The sequence below is a fragment of the Mauremys mutica genome, chromosome 24, assembly GCF_020497125.1.
Source record: "Mauremys mutica isolate MM-2020 ecotype Southern chromosome 24, ASM2049712v1, whole genome shotgun sequence".
NCBI classification, from domain to species: domain Eukaryota; kingdom Metazoa; phylum Chordata; order Testudines; family Geoemydidae; genus Mauremys; species Mauremys mutica.
The window spans coordinates 8956939-8975058 of NC_059095.1; the positions used below are offsets into that span (position 1 = coordinate 8956939).

Consider the following 18120-nt stretch of genomic DNA (forward strand, 5'->3'; position numbering starts at 1 on the left):
GTCCTGGAATACGATACCCTGAGTCAAAATGGAAGGATCACATCACTCCATCCAAGAGAGGTAAAGGCACAAAATCTCACACTTGATGGGGTGCACACAGGGAGAACAGAGAGAGGGTCAGAGGTGCAGCTAGTCTGGTAGCCATGACAGCCAGGAATGGGGACAAATCGGAAGGGCCAACCTGGAGAATATTTTCTAACCAATTATTTCAACTACACATTCACTTCCATGAATACGGACCCTCACAATGTGATTTCACCAAGTTGCTTTTTAAAATTAGATCTAGAACTTAGCTAATAATTGATTTTTCAGGCTGGTGGCTGAACCTAAAAAAAAAATTAAGTTTCAAACCGAAACTGGAGTTTTTTTCAGTTTTTCTTGCTGAAACAAGAAACCGATAAAGAAGAAATGTTCGGGTCGAACAAAACGGTTAGAATGTTAATTCAAAACGACGCTTTCAAAACAAACTATTTTGATGTTTCCAAAGTGTTTGTTTACAGGGCGCTTGTTTGCCTGTTTTCGGAGGAAACATTCACTGAATTCACCCTGACTAAATGAAAAGTTCAGTGCCCCCAAATGGATTTTCCAGCAAATCTACTCCTTGTTGAAGATATTCTGCCCAGCTCTAATAAGGACTAGAGCTGAGTAAATAATGTTATTTATGGTTCAGAGGCCAAACCAAAATATTTGAAAGAAAATCCAGTTTGATTTACACTCAAACAATTTTTTTCAAATTTATTTTTGTCCTATCAAAAAAATTTCATTTTGAAATGACCAACAGGTTTGCTTTTTCATTCAGATGTTTCAGGTGTTTTTCACCTTCATTCGTGTGTGTGTGTGTGTGTGTGTGTGTGTGTGTGTGTGTGTGTGTGTTAAACTGAACAAATTTAAAATCAAAACACTGTTTCAAACCAAAGAGTCAAAAAGAAACATTTCTAAAGGGTAGAAAGCTTTTTAAAAGACGCCCAGCCCTGTTTTAAAGATCTCAGGTGACATAAAATCCACCATATTCCTTGGTAAATTTTTCCAATGGTTAATTACCCTCACTGTTCAAAAATGATGCCTTATTTCTAGTCTGGATTTGTCTACCTTCAGCTTCCAACCACTGGATCTCATTATGCCTTTACCTGCTCTACTAAAAAGACATCTACTAATAGAATTCTCTTCCCTGTGTAGGCACTAATAGACCATGATCAAAACACCTCTTTACTTTCTCTTGGATCAACTAAACAAATTGACAGGTTTCAGAGTAGCAGCCGGGTTAGTCTGTGTCCGCAAAAAGAACAGGAATCCTTGTGGCACCTTAGAGACTAACAAATTTATTTGAGCATAAGCTTTTGTGGGCTAAAACCCACTTCATCGGATGCGTGGAGTGGAAAATACAGTAGGAAGATACATATATACACAGAGAACATGAAACAATGGGTGTTACCATACACACTCTAACGAGAGTGATCAGTTAAGGTGAGCTATTACCAGCAGGAGCAGGGGCGGCTCCAGGCACCGGCACGCCAAGCTGGTCGTTGTGAGGGCGGCAGGCAGGCTGCCTTTGGCAGCACGCCTGCAGGAGGTCTGCCAAAGCCACGGGACCAGCGGACCCTCTGCAGGCAAGCCACCAAAGGCAGCCTGCCTGCCGTGCTTGGGGCGGCAAAATGGCTAGAGCTGCCCCTGAGCAGGAGAGAAAAAAAAACTTTTTGTAGTGGTAATCAAAATGGCCCATTTGCAGCCGTTGACAAGAAGGTGTGAGGAACAGTGTGTGTGTGTGTGTGTGTGTGAATAAACATGGGGAAATAGTTTTACTTTGTGTAATGACCTATCCACTCCCAGTCTTTATTCAAGCCTAATTTAATGGTGTCCAATTAGCAAATTAATTCCAATTCAGCAGTCTCTCATTGGAGTCTGGTTTTGAATTTTTTTTATTGTCATATTGGGACTGTTAGGTCTGTAATCGAGTGACCAGGGAGATTAAAGTGTTTTCCGACTGGTTTTTTAACGTTATAATTCTTGACGTCTGATTTGTGTCTACCAATGTGATATATGCCATCACGTGCCAGCAATGCCCCTTTGCCATGTACATTGGCCAAACCGGAGAGTCTCTACATAAAAGAATAAATAGACACAAATCAGACGTCAAGGTTTATTGAAAGTCTTATGCTAGTCAATGTTTTTCTTAAAGCGCCAGCTTCTGGAGTCTGATTATGTGAGTTTCTCAACTTCTAATTAAAGGGGGAAAAAGTAAGTTTCTAAGGCCTCGACAATAGGGGACATGAATCCTAGAGGCTTACAAAACCAAAGGGAAATAGAAACCCAACATGTATTACATTTGTAATATCTGCTGATTTTTAAGCCAAGCTCATAATTTTGGGGCTTGGCGTGATTTTTGAACCCCATACTGTGATCATTCATAAGGACAAAAAGTTATCCCTCTCCTGGTGCCAAGAGCCTCTCTCAAAATCAAGGCCTTGCTGGAACATCAAAGAGAATTTCCACCTGCCACCCTCTTTATTTTAGTGCCTTAAATGGGAACCGAGCTGCTTTGAACTCCTGGGCCTTAGTGACTCACTCGGCATTAAACAATTTCCACTCAGGATCAACATACTAGTAAAATAACGCCAGCATTTGCTGTGAGGGGGCTTCTCAGAGCCCACACAGCAAAACCCGACTCCTGCACGGCGCGGCCTGGCCACCGAGGATGAGCAGCGTGACGCAGTAGAGCCGGTCCGAAAAGCCGCCTGAATTAACAGCTCGCAAAGACAGTAGAGAAAGTCTGTCAGCCCAGAATCCAAACGCAGCCAAGCGCCAAACGCTGGGGCGGATGGGGCTGCAGGCTGTTCAGAGAAATACATTATGAGGAACGAGGGAAAAACGTTCCTTCGGGAGAACTGGGGGAGGAGGGAAAGGAAGAAGGGGGGGGGAAAGGCGCGCGAAAGGAACTAAAATCTCAAGTTACCGACCCACTTCTGGGAAATGAATTGCTTCTAAAACCCCCTGAATCGAAAGGAGAAAGCAGGCAAATCCCAGGATGAGGTAAAAGCTGCACAAAGTGAAACACGACCCACACAGGGAGCCAGCGCCGGCTGCAGCAGAAAGCTAAACTCAGATGTTCGAAAATCAGGAGTCCTCCCCCCCACCCCCAAAAAAGCATGAGGGTTTTTTTTTATAAGGTTACAGTAGGTGTTTTGGTCTGGCTTTTGATTTTTCCTTCCTGTGTGTGTGTGTGTGTGTGTGTGTGTGTGTGTGTGCGCGCCCGCCCCCCCATGCGCCCCTTCTCCCAGGGCCCCACCCTGCCCTGCCTCTCCCTCAAGACTCCCCCCACTTGCTCCTCTCCTCCCTCAACTCCAGCATGAGTTGCAAACCCCAGCTCCAGCAGGCCACCTGGGAGCAGCCGCACGGGAGCAACCGGGCAGCCCCGCTGGCGAGCTAGGACACGGCCCGGCAACCTCCCACCTCCCTCTGAGCTGCCTGCCCAGCAGCGCCCTTCCCCGCCCGCTGGAGCCCTCCCTGCCCCGGAGCTGCCTGAGAGCAGGGCCGGGGGAAGCGCTGGCTGGCGGGGCAGCTCATGTTCCTTCCATCCCGGGGAACGTTCCATGCCCGCTGGGAGCCCCTTACCCCGCTCGCCGTGCCCTCCCGCCTGCACTCTGGTCTCTGCCACAGCCCTGCAACGTGTATTCCTCGAAGGGGCCTCTCGAGCCGGTGTATGCGTGTCGCCACAGGAGCCGCCGCTTCAGAGCCGGGCGACAGGCTGCCACGCTCCCCCACCCACCCGCGGTAACCGGACCTTTGGTGTCCGGTCAGCACATCTGACTGGACCCTGCCAGGTCCCCTTTTCGACCTGACTTTCCGGTTGGAAACCCTATTTATTGAGGATGGCGATTTCGGCCCTTCCACGGCTGGAGCTCTCACCCCCACATCTGCCCACTCCCCGAGCCCAGCAATTAATTCTCCCCACCCGCAATCCTGATATCAAGCCTGTTCCACCAGCCCAGATCGGCCCGGGGCAAAGCCGTATTCCCCACCTGCCAAACCAGCCCAGATTATCCCCCAAAGCTTCCCCAGATGCACACAGAAAAACCTTCCAAGATACACAATACATGGGGATATGCCTCCCACACCCCAACCCCAGATGTCTCCTCCATCCCAGAGGCACACAGCAAGATTTCCCCCATGCACACCTGATCTCCCAGCCCAGGAGGTAGCAGCCATAGCTCCTCTGCCTGGAATCCCCTACAGCATTCTCTCCCCGCGTCCTCCGCGGGGAGTCACCAGGGAAGGGCCACCATCTCCATACATGACCCTACCCAGCCCTAGCAAAGAGAGCTTGCCAACACAACAACAGGTGCTGTTTGCAGGCTGGGAGGAGGTGGCCAGAGGGAACCAAGGCTACCTCAGTGGTACCAACTCCTTTTTTATCGCGAAATGCACCATAATTGGTATTTTTTCTTGAAGCTCCAGCTGCCGGAGTCCCAGGATTACACATCAACCTCAGCTCCCATTGAAAAAGAAAAAGTTAGTTTCTAGCCCTTGGAGGACTAGCTTGAAAATGAGACCAGAGCGTGACCCCCTAAAGGTTTATGAATCGGATACAAGAACCCCAAATGTACTATTCTTCAAACGGCATGATTTTTAAAGCCATCTCAGGCTCATGGAGGGGCCCAAGCCGTGACGTTTGATCTCCTGGGGCTGGCCCTGCTGCTACATGTTCTTGGAAAGAATATTTTAGACCCACGCACATGGCGACTTGTTATTGTTTTTTTTTTTCTCGTTCTTCTCGGGCCATCTCCACCCGAGCCTAAGCAAAACCAGAGCTTCAGTGCGCCCCAGATGGTTCCGCTTTCCCTCCCATCATCAGTGCAGACCATCCAACGGGAAAGAAAACACAAAAGCCTTTTCCTCCCAACCCCCACTTTCCCCCGGCGCCCCTCCTCAGAGGCCAGCCTCCCCAAGACTGACGCCTTTTCCCTCCACACCACCTTCTCTGGGGAAGCCTTTTGGATGACAATAAAAGCCTTTCTGCAGCGCCCCAGTGGATATTCCGCCTCCTTGTATCTAGTGAAGGCACAAAACCGCAGCAGCTAAACGCATCCCAGATTTGCAGAATCACAGACAACAAGGAGACCACAACTATGTGAGGGGATTTCTTGCATTCCAGGCAGGATGGAAACACCAATCGGCAGGACATGCTAACCAGCAGCCAGCTGTGCCGTCCCTACCCTGACATGAAATTTACATTCGTTGTGAATTACAGTTGGGATTGTTTTACATCTCCGAACAGCTGTGCAAATGCAACGAGGTCCCTGCGACACAGGAGAAGGTGGCTCCGGAAGCAGCCGGTCAGTATCTCCATGGTTTGCAGCATCCACCCAGTACCAGTCTCCCCCCAGCAAACGTTCAGCCTGGATGTTGAAATGGCTGCGCCGCGACTCCGTTCTTGCCCCGCCGGCCTTAGCGTCTCGCGAGTCAGTTTACGAGCGGGAGCATTGGCAGAAGCCGGGAATTTTAAGCCAGTTTTGCAAAAAAGTAAGTCTCAAATTTGCCATCACAAGCGTCGTCTGGGACACCTGGCTGAAAGGCCACCTCGCCCCGGTGCGGTCATTTGCACCGATGCAAAGAGAGTGCAAAGGGGTGTGAATTGCTCCTGTTCTGATTTGGTATTGGAGCGGGGTAGCCATTTCTTAATCCTCAGGGCCCCAAAAAGGAAGTTCATGGCAAAACAACAGCTCTGGTGCCTTCCCTCACCGCCAGAGCTCTCCTTCTGGCCCCCTCTGTTCTCACAGCCCGTCTCCCAGCTTTTCCTGGCTGGAGCTCAGCCACTGGCCGCTAGGCCCAAACTCCATCCGGGTTTCCTCAGTGGAGCCTCTCCCTCCCTGGGTTCCTCTGTCACACCACGGGAGTCCTCACACTCTCTGCAGTGTCTCTACCATATTCTGAACCTTCCCTCCCTTCATCGCAGCCTCCTGATGCTCTTTACGGGGCAATCACCCGTCTCGCTCGGAGGTGTGACTCATTCTCCAATGTAATCAGAGTTGCCCAGCCCTCAAGGGTCAAGCCACCCTGTTACAAGTATCATCTTAATTTATTATTTGTATCCCCGCTGTGCTAGGTGCTGGACAAACACGGAACAGAAGACAGTCCCTGCCCCAAAGAGCTTCCAATCTAAGACAAGAGACAACAGGTGGATACAGAGTGGGGAGCCCAAGCAGACGACACGGAGCAGCATGACAGGCAGTGGTTACATTTTTGTCCCAGGGTAAATCAATATATAAGGTGCAGGGGATGGAGAAGCAGACTTATCCAATCATGAAACAGAAACATATCACGTGACCCATGTGTCCAATCAAAACTGTGCTCATTTGAATACATATCACGAGCGATGGGTCAAGAAATGCAAAAACGGTCTGGCAAATAATGCAGGATAAAGAATAAAACAAGAAAATTGTGATTCCTTCACAGAAAATTCACACCCAGCCCTAGGAAAACCTGATCTGCAGAACCCAGCCAGGTATAGTCACAACCCATTCATCTCCTAAAGCAGGCCTTGCCTATAGTCAAAGCTGCATTGGTTTAACCTTAAATTGGCCTAAAAAAACCAATTTAGTTATATTGGTGCAGAATAGAGTGTGAAAACTCTTAATTTGATTCAAACCTGGTTTATATCAATTGAGCTAATCCAGTTCTTTACCAACCAATGGCTGATTTTGCATGCAGCCCCAGATTTTGTTATGCCATTGTCTGCAAAATTACAAAAACCTCTAGTATCAGATCTCTTCTCCCTGCGTAGCTAGTTATAGTTATAGTGATGAAACCACCTTATTACCTCCTTTTCAACAAACTAAGCAGACAGGAGTCCCTTAAATCACCGTGCCAGGGGTGTTTCCCACACCTCTGATGATTTTTGTATTTCTTTTCTGAATCCTCTCCAATTTTGCAACATCTGTTTCAAACTACAGGCACCAAAAAAATGGACACGGTATTCCAGCAATGGTCTCACAGATGCCACATAAAGAGACAATATCACCGCTACTCTCACTCCATATTCCAGTGTCCATACATCCGAGGATCACATGAGGCCTTTTTCCCACAGCATCACAGTGAGAGTTTGTAAGATGTATATTAAGATCGATGTGCATTTGATTGTACAGACACAGTATTGGACTGTAGTAAAGTCATCATGCTAAGCTGTGCCAAGTTTCCCAAGCAAGCTGTATTTCCCTGCCCACAACTTTCCTGTTCACAATTCACCACTCATCTCATCTGCAGATTTTAATCATAGAATACAAGGGTTGGAAGAGACCTCAGGAGACCATCTAATCTACCCCCCTACTCAAAGCAGGACCAACCCCCAGACAGATTTTGGCCCCAGATCCTTAAATGGCTCCCTCAAGGACTAAACTCACAAGCTTGGATTTAGCAGCCAATGCTCAAACCACTGAGCTATCCCTCTCCAGCAGTTTGATCATCCAGTTCCTCCACTGTACAACCCTCCTCCCCACTGGGGTTAAATTTACCGCTGGGCAGAGGAGACCAGCAGAAGACCTAGGCGCCGCTTCTTGCAAGTCACACGTTGCCTTCGAAGTGGAACTTGAGTGGTACACGGGCCCCTCTGCTTTGGAGCGAATCTAAGCCCTGTGGGAATAAGGAGCCGCAGGCAGGGTCCTGATGTTCACATGGGAGAAGGTGGCACAAATCGGATCCATTTCGGAACCAGGATCATATTAAATTCACCATTGTGTGCCGGATACTAGGGAGGAGCCAGCTGGTCGGAACACTTCTCCATTTCCCCCAAAGGGGGAACCGGGGGGGGGCTAAGTTCCTATTTTACATCCTTTGACCGTGTGCGGTTCGCCTGGCAAAGCAGACAAGCTCCTAACCATGAAGAAGGGGTTGTTACACAGACGCCCAGCCTAGCTATCTGGGAGGCAGCCGGGTCGCCTTTGCATTCCTTCCCAGGAGGTCCAATTCTGGTTCTTATTTCGCTAATCAGGCAAAATATGCAGCTGACAGAGTTAGGGAGGGAATCTCTTCGCAGACTCTGTTGTCTAGGTCCTTGCCCCTGATGCTGCTAGATTTCCTCCGTGAAGCCCAGTTCGGGAAGTGATACCCACCCTTCTTTACAAAGCGTAAGAAACGAACGGCACTGGCAGAAGGAGAGAGCCATAAAGGGGAACGGCCCCGTGCAGAACATTCCTTCGTGTCGCTAAGGACCCACGTGGATGGCACATTTTATTTGACCATTTCCTCGCATGGCTGCCTTGCGCCGTCATCAGTCTGCCGGGCCCTGATGGCCAAAGAGAAACGCCCCTGGGCATGGTCTGTGTCCTTGCACACAAGAGGAGAAGATGCACCTAGGCTCAGATGCTGGCAGCATGGCCCATTAGGTAGGAAGACTAGGGTGGGAATCAGAAGACATAGGTTCTAATCCCTGCTGATCTGCGATGTGACCTTATGCAAGTCACGTCCCCACTCGGAGCCCATTTCCCCTTTCACCCGTGGTCTGTCTGGTCTTTGGGGCAGGGCCTGTATAGCTGTACAGTGCCTAGCCCAATGGGCTGATCTTGGCTGGTGACTTGTAGGCACTACTGTCATACCAACAGACATGATGCTGTCTTCTTTCCATAGGCCTCCCTTTGCCTCCATATTTCATCCAGCCCTGCTGATGGCACCCTTTGGCTGTCCAGCCCCATGTCCATAGATCGGCAAGGCCAGCACTGGAGGTAACGAGGGTGATCAGCGAGGAAAGGGTTAGAAATGCTGGCAGTTGTCTTGCAAATTGCAAGCCTGGTAGCAAAGAAAACCAAGCTCCCCGCCTTTGAAGTTAAGCTCTCTCATGTCAGCTGTGGGCTTGGCCAGCCGTGACTGATGAAGACTCCGTCCCAGCCACGGGACACGACTCACTTTGCTCTCCCACCCCGCTGGTCCATGGTTTCTCTACAGCATCTTTCCTAACCACGCACCACCTGGTTGCTGTGGCAACGACTGTGATGTCACACCCCATGCCCGCCTCGTGTTGGAATAAGTAATAGAATGGCCAAGGCAATATAGATCCTGCTGTCATTCCCACGTCATCAGCAGTAAAGAATGAGGGAGGAGAGAAGAGAAATCTCTGGGCATGGCCCAACAACAAGAAGGTTGCCAGAGAGAATGGTCTCCCCTCAGGCATCTGCATTCTTTAAACACAGATCAGATCTGGTGCCAGCAGATGTTACACAACAGATGATTGCTTTGGCATGGTGTTATTTACAAAGGAACTCAGCAAATTAGCCACGCAAGATTTTATTCGGTTGCAAGATAATAAGCCACAAATGCCTGTTGAGTGCCTTTGGGTGCTGGAATGTTATCACCAGATTGGCGGGTTCAAGGGTTGAGGAACAGCCAAAGCGGGAGGAGACACCAGCCTGGCTCCCATGCTGGATCCTAGGGGTCTGGAGAGATGGGGCCAGAGGGTTGGATGGCTGGAACAGTCAACTGAGTGAGTAGCATGGAACCACCTTGTTATCGAAACGATTCTGGGAGGCTCGGAGAAATCCACTAGCCCAGTGGGTTCCAAGAGGTAAAACCAGCAAGCACAACCCTCTTCTTGATGTCTGGCTGCCCTGTTGACAGGCAGAGGAAGACCGTGCACATCTGAGTGCTTGTAGGTTGAACTAGGAGCCTACAGGTGAGGTGAGCCAAGTGTTACAGTCACCGGGCTATAGTTAAGGTGACCCACTTATCATTTACACGGCAGTAGCGCTGAGAGGTCCCAACTAAGATCACAGCCTCATCGTACGGGGAGCTGTACGTCCACAATGGACAAGTCAGACTCAGGGTGGGAAGTGACTTGGTCGCCCAGCAGATCAGTGGCCAAGCCAAGAAGAGGACCCGTGTCTTCTGAATTCCAGCCCAGCGCCCTGGCCACACCTGCTGTTCAACCCTAAAGGTTTCCATTCCAGAGAGCCACGTTCAGATGGAAAATTTCAGCTCAAAAGGTTTAGCCATTTTTTGAGGACGACAGAAACCAACCAACCATTTCCGGCATTAAAAGAAACAATGGTTGTGACTTGTTAGAACAGTTCCCGTGCCTAAAGAGGCTGGGGTTAGAAGCCTGATATTTGGCAGAGACCTGCTGCCTAGGTCACATGTCTGCTTTCCTGCAGGCTGGTGGAAACAGGCTTTCACTAAGCTGAGTGAGAGCGGGTTAGCGTGATTTCGACAGAGTGCAGGTGTCCGTGACATGCTAAAGATGATCCTGATGCACCAGGGTTGCCCTGGTACCCTGTGTAGAAGGGTATATTGGTGGTGTGTACCCTTCCACGCTAACGTGGATCTGCACAGGGGCGCCTCCAGGTTAAGTGGGAAATCCAGGTTAAGATGCATGGTCTGCGCTGGCACACATGGAAGGAGAAATGAGTTCGCTAGAGAGGCAGCATGGTCTAGTGGGCAGGGTGCTCATCTGGGATTCATGACAGCTGGATTCTAGTCCCAGCTCTGCAACTGACCTGTTAGGGGATGTCTCCATTACATGCTAAGCTTGTGACTTGGTGTTTCCAGCCCTGGGCATCTGTGTTACTTTGTAAACCTGGGTTGACCTGGGGCTGGGTCTCAGATCCACACTATGCGGACCTTCTGACGGGGGGTTGCAGCTTTACCTGTGTCCACACTGCAAAATGACAGGACCTAGCCCTGAGATGCAGCGGGACCTGGAGTCTGAAGGCACGACTACACTGCAGAACAAAAACGTCTGCAGTAGTGAACCTTCGAGCCCAGGTCAGCTGACTTGGGCTCATGCAACAGGGCTTTAAAAAAGCCACAGAGATGTTCCTGCTCTGGCTTTGAAGCCTGATGGGGGCGAGGACTCAGAACCCAGGTTGCAGCCTGAGTGAGATCATCTATTTTAGCGCCATGATCCTGGGCCAACTGACTTTTGGTCTGAAAAACTCGCTGCTGCTGGGTTTTTTCCTTGCGGTGTAGACCTACCCTAACCATCCACCCCAGCAAGGCCCTAGGACCTGGGTCCTGAGGGCTTGCTGACCTGAGTCAGACTGATTTGTGTGTGGACGGAAGGAAGGCTTGGGCTCAAATCAGAGTCAGAGGCCTGTCTAGACTAGGGCAATCAGCACCGTTTGAAAATACATTAGGGACCATGATTTTAACTAGTGTTCGCCAGTCATCGCCGGAGAGTAGAGTCAACCACGACAGGCCGACATGCTAGTAAAGGTGTCAGACTTGTCCACATTAGGTGCCAAGCCGTGTGCAAAATCGTATTAGCCAACATTTTCAAGCCTACTCTACTTTCCTCCTCTAGACGCAACCTTTGTATTTGTACAGCCCCGAGCACAATGAGGCCCCAGTGTCAGACCCTCGATGCCACATCCCATGCACAGCGCCGGTCACGTTGTTGCCCTCCCCTGTCCTTCCAGGCCAAGGGCTGTCAGATTATTACATTTCATCCTCTTTCCCATCGTTTCAAACTTTCTACATATTACCACATGTTCCTGACTCCGGCCCAGCAGAAACAAGCCATCCAGCTCGAGTTTAGCTGCGTCCCATGGGGCGAGTGGACCATTTTTTCCATGGAAAGTGTCATTTTTCATGGAACAAAAACATGGCAAAAGTCACAGGCCATTAAGTTTCCCAAACTTATTTTAATGGCCCCATCAACCAGGGGATTTACAAGTGCTAGAAATGCCTCCGTGCAGAACCCAAAGGAAGAATTTCCGTTCACTCCTTCACTTGTTGGAGCTCTGCTTTGAAATACTCCAAGCAACAACAGGATATAACGTGACCATTGGGAGCAGCGGGTACTAGAAAGGCGGATCAGGAGCTTAGAATCCTCCATCTGACTGTCCTGTGTCCAGCCCTGCTCTGGCATTCTCACTACCTTCAGTTGTCCAGCCGCTGGTCCAGAGATGAGCCGCAATGTTCTGCTTCCTAAACGCCTGCACCAGCAGGTTTCGCTCGGAAAGGCCGTTTCAGAGAGGAGGAAAGGCCAGCTGCAGTCTCCCAAAAGGGAACGTCTACCCAGCAGAGAGGGACGCTGTGTTGACAAAACCAAAAGGGAACTTCAAAGCCACATACCTGACTTGCAGAAGCAAGAGTCCTTGCTGCCCAAGGGGAATCGCTTTAAAGCCACTCCGCACTCTCGTCTCTGCACCCAGGCAGGGAATAGCTCAGAGAACCGGACAGGGGAGAGCAGAGAAAGCTTTCTTGACCCTCTAAACACACCCAATATACCCCTCTCCCGGCCACCCTGCTATTGTCCGCACTAGAGCTGCCAGACACTAGGCTTCTGTAATCCACTTAATTTCAGACCTGATCCTGAAACCACTTTGAGGTTGTGTGGCCTATTGGATCTAGACTGAGACTCTAGAAACCTGGGTTCTAGTCCTACTGCTGGGTAAATGTGGGCAAACTACTTGGCCACTCATTTTCCCCCTGTAAAATGGGACACCTCTCTCCTTTGAAAAGCGCTTTGAGATCTACTGATGAAAAGAGGTGGTGTTATTTGAAATCCACCAGGAGACTATGCCCTGTCCCCCATGGCTAGTTATTTTCCTTAATAACCTTTTTATAAATTGCTGCAATTCCAAGCGCACTAAGTACACTGGGCCGCCTTTGACTCTGTGACCAGCTCTTCCAGCCTCCTCCAGTAGCTCAGCGAGCAGGAGCTTCCCTTTACAAAAGCCAGGGTGGTCGGGCCCGAACATGGCCCAGGGTTGCACAGCCTCACTCTGTCCTAGGGCTCGCACCAAGATTAGACTTATCACATCTAATTGCGCCTGGCATTTTCCTTGGCTCCTTCTCTGAAACTAGGCCCCCGACAAGCAACTTCCCTGCTCTTCAGGAAGCGTTGCTAAATATCACAGGGAAACCAAAATTGCACTAGGCATTTCCAGGGCAAATGCAAAGAGCGTCCGATCTAAGTTTAGGCAGGACACAACGAGCGAGAGCAACAGTACTGGAGTTTGGGAGGGACGGAGCAGTTCTCCTTAGGGAACTGAACGTGGGCCTTTCAGCACGACAGCAAAGGGCTCCACCACTGGAGCTAAAGAAGCAATTCAAACAGCTAGTAGCAGTAGTAGATCATTACCCTTTTATATGGACTAGCCACTAAAGGAGAATATGTCAAGGTTACTGAGTTATGGTATGTGTGCATCTTGATGGGACCATTTAAGCCATTGGGCCAGAGCCATTTCTTACACTGGTGTAAATCAGGTGTAAGATCAAGGAAGTTAGGTGAGCTCAGAATCAGTCCCATCACTTTATTCCGTTGATGATAAATTAACTCTCTTCTTGTAGGTAACAGGGCAGAAGTTACTGGTTTTAAGCACACTATGTGGGCTCTGTGCCAATTCTTGTCTCTTCCATCCTGGTTCCACACTGTCAGAGCTCCACTGACTTGTGGGAAGTGACTCCTGAGCATTTCCACCCCTGGGACTTCACACTTAGTTTCTTTCAGCTGAATAACATCTGGTCCTGATGATTTATGCTCCAGTTCCACAAGTTCATCGGCAGCCCCCACCACAGAGAATTCCCTCCCTGGCACGGTTACGCGCCGAGATTTCCCATCAACCGAGCCGGAGGGATTGCAAAAACCCTCCCCAACTTCCAGGAGAAAAACTGATGCAAAAAAGTCAATAAATTCTTGCACCTTTGCTGCCTCTCTAACATCCTCTGATTGCCCCATCTCAACTCCCGCTTCCTCCCCCAGTCCTGAAGACGAGTTCTGTGTAGCTCAAAAGTTTGTCCCTTCCACCAACAGAAGTTGTTCCAATAAAGATATCACCTCACCCTCCTGGTCACCAGTCAATCGCCTACCTTACTATCTCCAGCTGTCTGCCCTGCCTCTTGGGGACAATCTCCCCTGTCTGGCTTCTTCACACACTGATTCAAGGGGAGAATAAACAATTAACATTCCACAGTGTTTTGCCCTCATGGGGTGAGTGATGGCCCAGGGTGTCAGGCAGGGGAGAATTGGGCCCAGACGATACTTGAATTTCTAGCGAGTGAAACAAACAAATAAACCCTCCCTCCTTCTACCCCCGCCCAGAGCAAGCTCCCTCCCGAGCCTTCATCCATCAGAAAGAAGCAGTTTTCCCTTTGCAGGTCACTTTTCAAGCCTGGGTCCTACAGCACAGGTTGCCTATCAAAAGTGTCTTGGGCCAGACACAAGGCCAGTCGTCCTGGTTCACTGCTGTGGGGGGATCGCGGCCTTTTCCTCACTAGGACTGCACATTACGACATAACAAAAGTGCCAGGACCCCTCCCCCCATACATTCAGCCCTCCTCCCTGATCCAGCCCTGGACCGAAAGAGGGTGATCGCAACCTCCTGCCAGCTGTTCCCAATCCCCCCGCTGAGAAGCTCGGCACTAGAGATTAATTCCTAATTTTTCCAAAACAGATGCCTAAAATTGGGCTTCTCAACTTGCATTTAGACACCTAAATATGTGGCTGATTTACCAACTCAAGAGCTCCCATTGAGGCCTTTATTTAGGGGCGCCGGTGTGGATGTAGGGGCCTGACTTACAATTTTTATTTTTTTTAAATCTGGGCCTTAACTCTTGGCAAAGCTGCAGAACCCAGACTAACACCACTGCTACCAGCCTCATAACGCCTGACCTGGAACATTGTTCAATCCCAGAGTTAAGTGCTATTTATGGCCGGGGCAGGTATTAACAAGCATGTGTTACAAAACAAAGCAGAGATGCTTCCTGCAGAGATCAAGAGGTTTTTTCCATCGGTGCAGGAAATCCACTTCTCGGAGCGGTGGGTTGACGGAAGACGTCTTCCATTAACTGGCCATATCTACACTCTCAGGGCAGCATAGCTAATGTGCTCGGGATGGGGGGTGGTGTATTTTTCACACCCCGAGTGCCATAGCTACAATCAACCTAACTTTTAAATGTAAACCAGATCGAAGATGAGAAACATGCAGATAGGACGATATATGTGGAGGGTTAAAGTTAGTACATTGGCCATCCTTCATGCTGGGGGGATTAGAGCTTGCACGCCACAAGGAAAGCAATTTGTAGTTCTGCCCTTTCCCTCCTGATCCTTTCTGCACAGGAGTTGCCGGCTCACGAAAGCTTCTACCGAGGATTGAATTGTTCGGCTCTGCTCAGGACAGAGGGAACCCGTTAGAGATTTGCAAATCCAATTTCTGCTAAACCCTTCCAGTGGATTCTGGCCTGAGCAAAGCCCGATATCATGTTAGCATTTACCGTCCTCGCTCCTGAAGCATCTTGAACCACTTAGAGCAACGCAAGTGCAAACAAACGCGAAATTCCTCACAATGGGACAATGCCTTGAAGAGAGACAACGGCAACATGAAAGGTAGGCGAGAAATAGCTAACGAGGGTGGAGAGTCAGAAAAGTTTGGGGAGGAGGAGGTGGCAGTTAGGAAAGGATCGTGACCCGCGTGCACTGCCTACCTGCGGCCAGTCTGTGATGCATTCTGGAGTCTCTGCCCGGAACCACTCTGGATGAAGCTTTGCAAAAATCCCTTCCCTGAGCAATCACTCCCTCTCTCACGTGACCTAGGAGCTGCTGGCAGCTGTCTACTGGATGTGCAGTTGACTGTAAAGAGACCTTCGGGCTGAAGTCTCTCCTGCTTGTTCTCAGCCTCAGGTGGGGGCGGGGGGGTCAGGTTTGATGATACCTTGGAGATGGACTTTTTAAAGTCAGATCTATCCCACAGGTCCATGACTACAAACAACATAACACAACCCCTCTATAGCAAAACCACGACCTTCGGTCTCAAAAGCAGGCGCTGCTACTGCTGCTTGAGCGAAAGAACCCACGTTTCTTACTACAAAGGCTCCAGCTGACTCGCATGCTTCTAGACACGGACTACCCACAAGAGGGAGACAAAGACTCATGGATGCCAGAATGGCTGGCTCAACCACGAGCCCCGCGTTGCCTTTACACCCAACGACACCAACCGTGCAATGGAGCCCGGCCATCCACAGTTTGCAGCCTCTGTGGCACTCTCGCCCCTAGAGGGCGCCACAGGCACTTCAGCCCCAGTCGGGCACGGTTTCCAGTAGAACGTAACATCATGGGGGAGTCGCTGCCATTTAGCGACAAGCTCTGCTGATATGACAGCAGGCCTGCGTGCTGGGGCTCAAGGGACAGAGTTCTGATCCCGCTCCCAGCGAGTGTGTCTGATCTGCAACACCTGGCTTTATTCCACACGGGAACAGTACAGCTGATGTGAATCAGTATTCTGGAGAATCGGCTTATTCGAGCAAGGAGTTGTCAGGGTATGTGCCCTCCTGATCAGTGTTACGTGAACTGAACCACTGCAGGTTTCAACATGTTCCCAACAGTCTCCGTCCACAGCGTTCCTTATACGTCACCAAGCCATTCCCGAGCGCTGTTAGCCTCACTCCAGCAATTTCCAGATTACAAAACTAAAGTGCTCGTCTGCTCTGAAAAGTGACCTACAGCAACCGACTCATGGGGCTGGCGTAGGTGCCAAGTATTATTAGGATCCATATTAATTATGATTACCATTCCCAGAACGTTTATTATCTCTCAGGGACTCCGGATCAAACATGTGCACTTTCCAGGTAAAGGGATGAGGTTTTTGTTCTAACTGCCAGCGCTGCCAATTCAGCCTGGGATCCAATTTCCTTCTGGTATATCCTTCGTCACCTGCAATCAAGAGTCTGAGGGTCCATTTTTGGCCCTTAATGACACCTGTGCAGTCGCCAGTGAGTCTGCACAGGTGTAATTGATCGACTGGAATATAGGCTCTAAGGGACACATTTTTCAAGGTCCTCAGGAACCCTAAAGGGCAGAGAGGGGCCTACTTGGAATTTCCAAAGTCCCTCTGGGGGTTAGACACCTAGGTGCTTTTGAAAATCCCACTGGGCACCAATCTTTGGCAGGTGCCGAAATATCTTTAAAAGTCTGGCCCGACTAGGGTGACCAGACAGCAAGTGTGAAAAATCGGGACAGGGGGTGGGGGATAATAGGAGCCTATATAGGAAAAAGCCCCAAATATCGGGACTGTCCCTATAAAATCGGGACATCTGGTCACCCTAGGCCCAACGTTCAAGCATTTCAGCATGTACTGAGGTCAATGAGACTTAAGCACATGCTGAATCAAGGCATCAGTACGCGATGCGGAAGATGCTGCATAAGGACACATAGGCTCCAGCTCGTTCTCTCTTAGCTTTGGTAGCTCGGCAGTGATACCAGCAGTGGAGAGGTCTTTGCGGTCAGTGCAGCAAGCAGATCGGACCTGGATGCACACAGCAGAGAGATCTGATAAATAAGAAGGGGCTATTTTTATACAGGCCCTTTTCAGAGCAGAGCTTTACTTAAAAGTGCTGGATCATACCGAGAAATGTGCCTTCACATCTGCTCCAAAACATGTTCCTTATGTGCTGCTGGCCTCTGTCTTAATTACACCCTCACTGCTCATATCAGAGCACTGTAACCTGTAAATATTCTCCTAGGCCCCAGTCCAGCAATGCTTAAGCCTGTCTCTGATTAGCAAAACACTTAGACACATGCTCAGCTTGAAGCATGTGCTTAGTTAAGTGCGTTGCTGAACAGGCTAAAGGGGGGGTCCCAAAATTTATCTTAGGGTTTTACACTGGTTCCCCAGCTCTGTGCCTTACGGATTCATTTTCACTGGGTGTACGGGCCACGTTTTTCCCAGCTGAATCGGAGTTGGTTGTTTTCTGCCCATGTTACTAATCTCTCTCTCTCTCCATCCTGCTCCTCCCAAATTACTATCATCTGCAAGCCTCATCAGCATGTTGTTTACTCCCTCTTCCAGATCATTCATAAGCTGCCTCCCCAGTGCCTTTAATACAGAGCTATTAACGGTTTGGCAACCAGGGCCGGCTTTAGCAAGTGCGAGGCCCAATTCGTACTCACCCGGCGGCGCTCCGGGTCTTCGGCGGCTCTTCAGCAGCGGGTCCTTCACTCGCTCCGGGTCTTTGGTGGCACTCAAGGACCTGCCACCAAAATGCTGCCGAAGACCTGGAGTGCCGCCGGGTGAGTAAAAATTAAAAAGGCGCCAGTGCAGGGCCCTCTTAGGCACAGGGCCTGATTCCGGGGAATTGGGCGAATCAGCCTAAAGCCGGCCCTGTTGGCAACACACCGATGTGCGACGTGCCAGAGAGAGA

At 49.9% G+C, this 18120-nt stretch overlaps 1 protein-coding gene across 3 annotated transcripts in view; it reads right to left on the reverse strand.

Annotated features, from left to right (window-relative positions):
* NRTN (neurturin) overlaps window positions 1–18120 on the reverse strand; it is an 86861-nt gene that overhangs the window by 41912 nt on the left and 26829 nt on the right. Inside the window, exon 1 of one of the 3 annotated variants that reach the window (XM_044998863.1) lies at window positions 7506–7567. The exons of the other annotated variants lie outside the window; for them this stretch is intronic. The gene's annotated coding sequence lies outside the window, so the exon portion shown is untranslated. Of the gene's footprint in view, window positions 1–7505; window positions 7568–18120 lie in introns of those variants that run through there. 3 annotated transcript variants of the gene reach the window in all.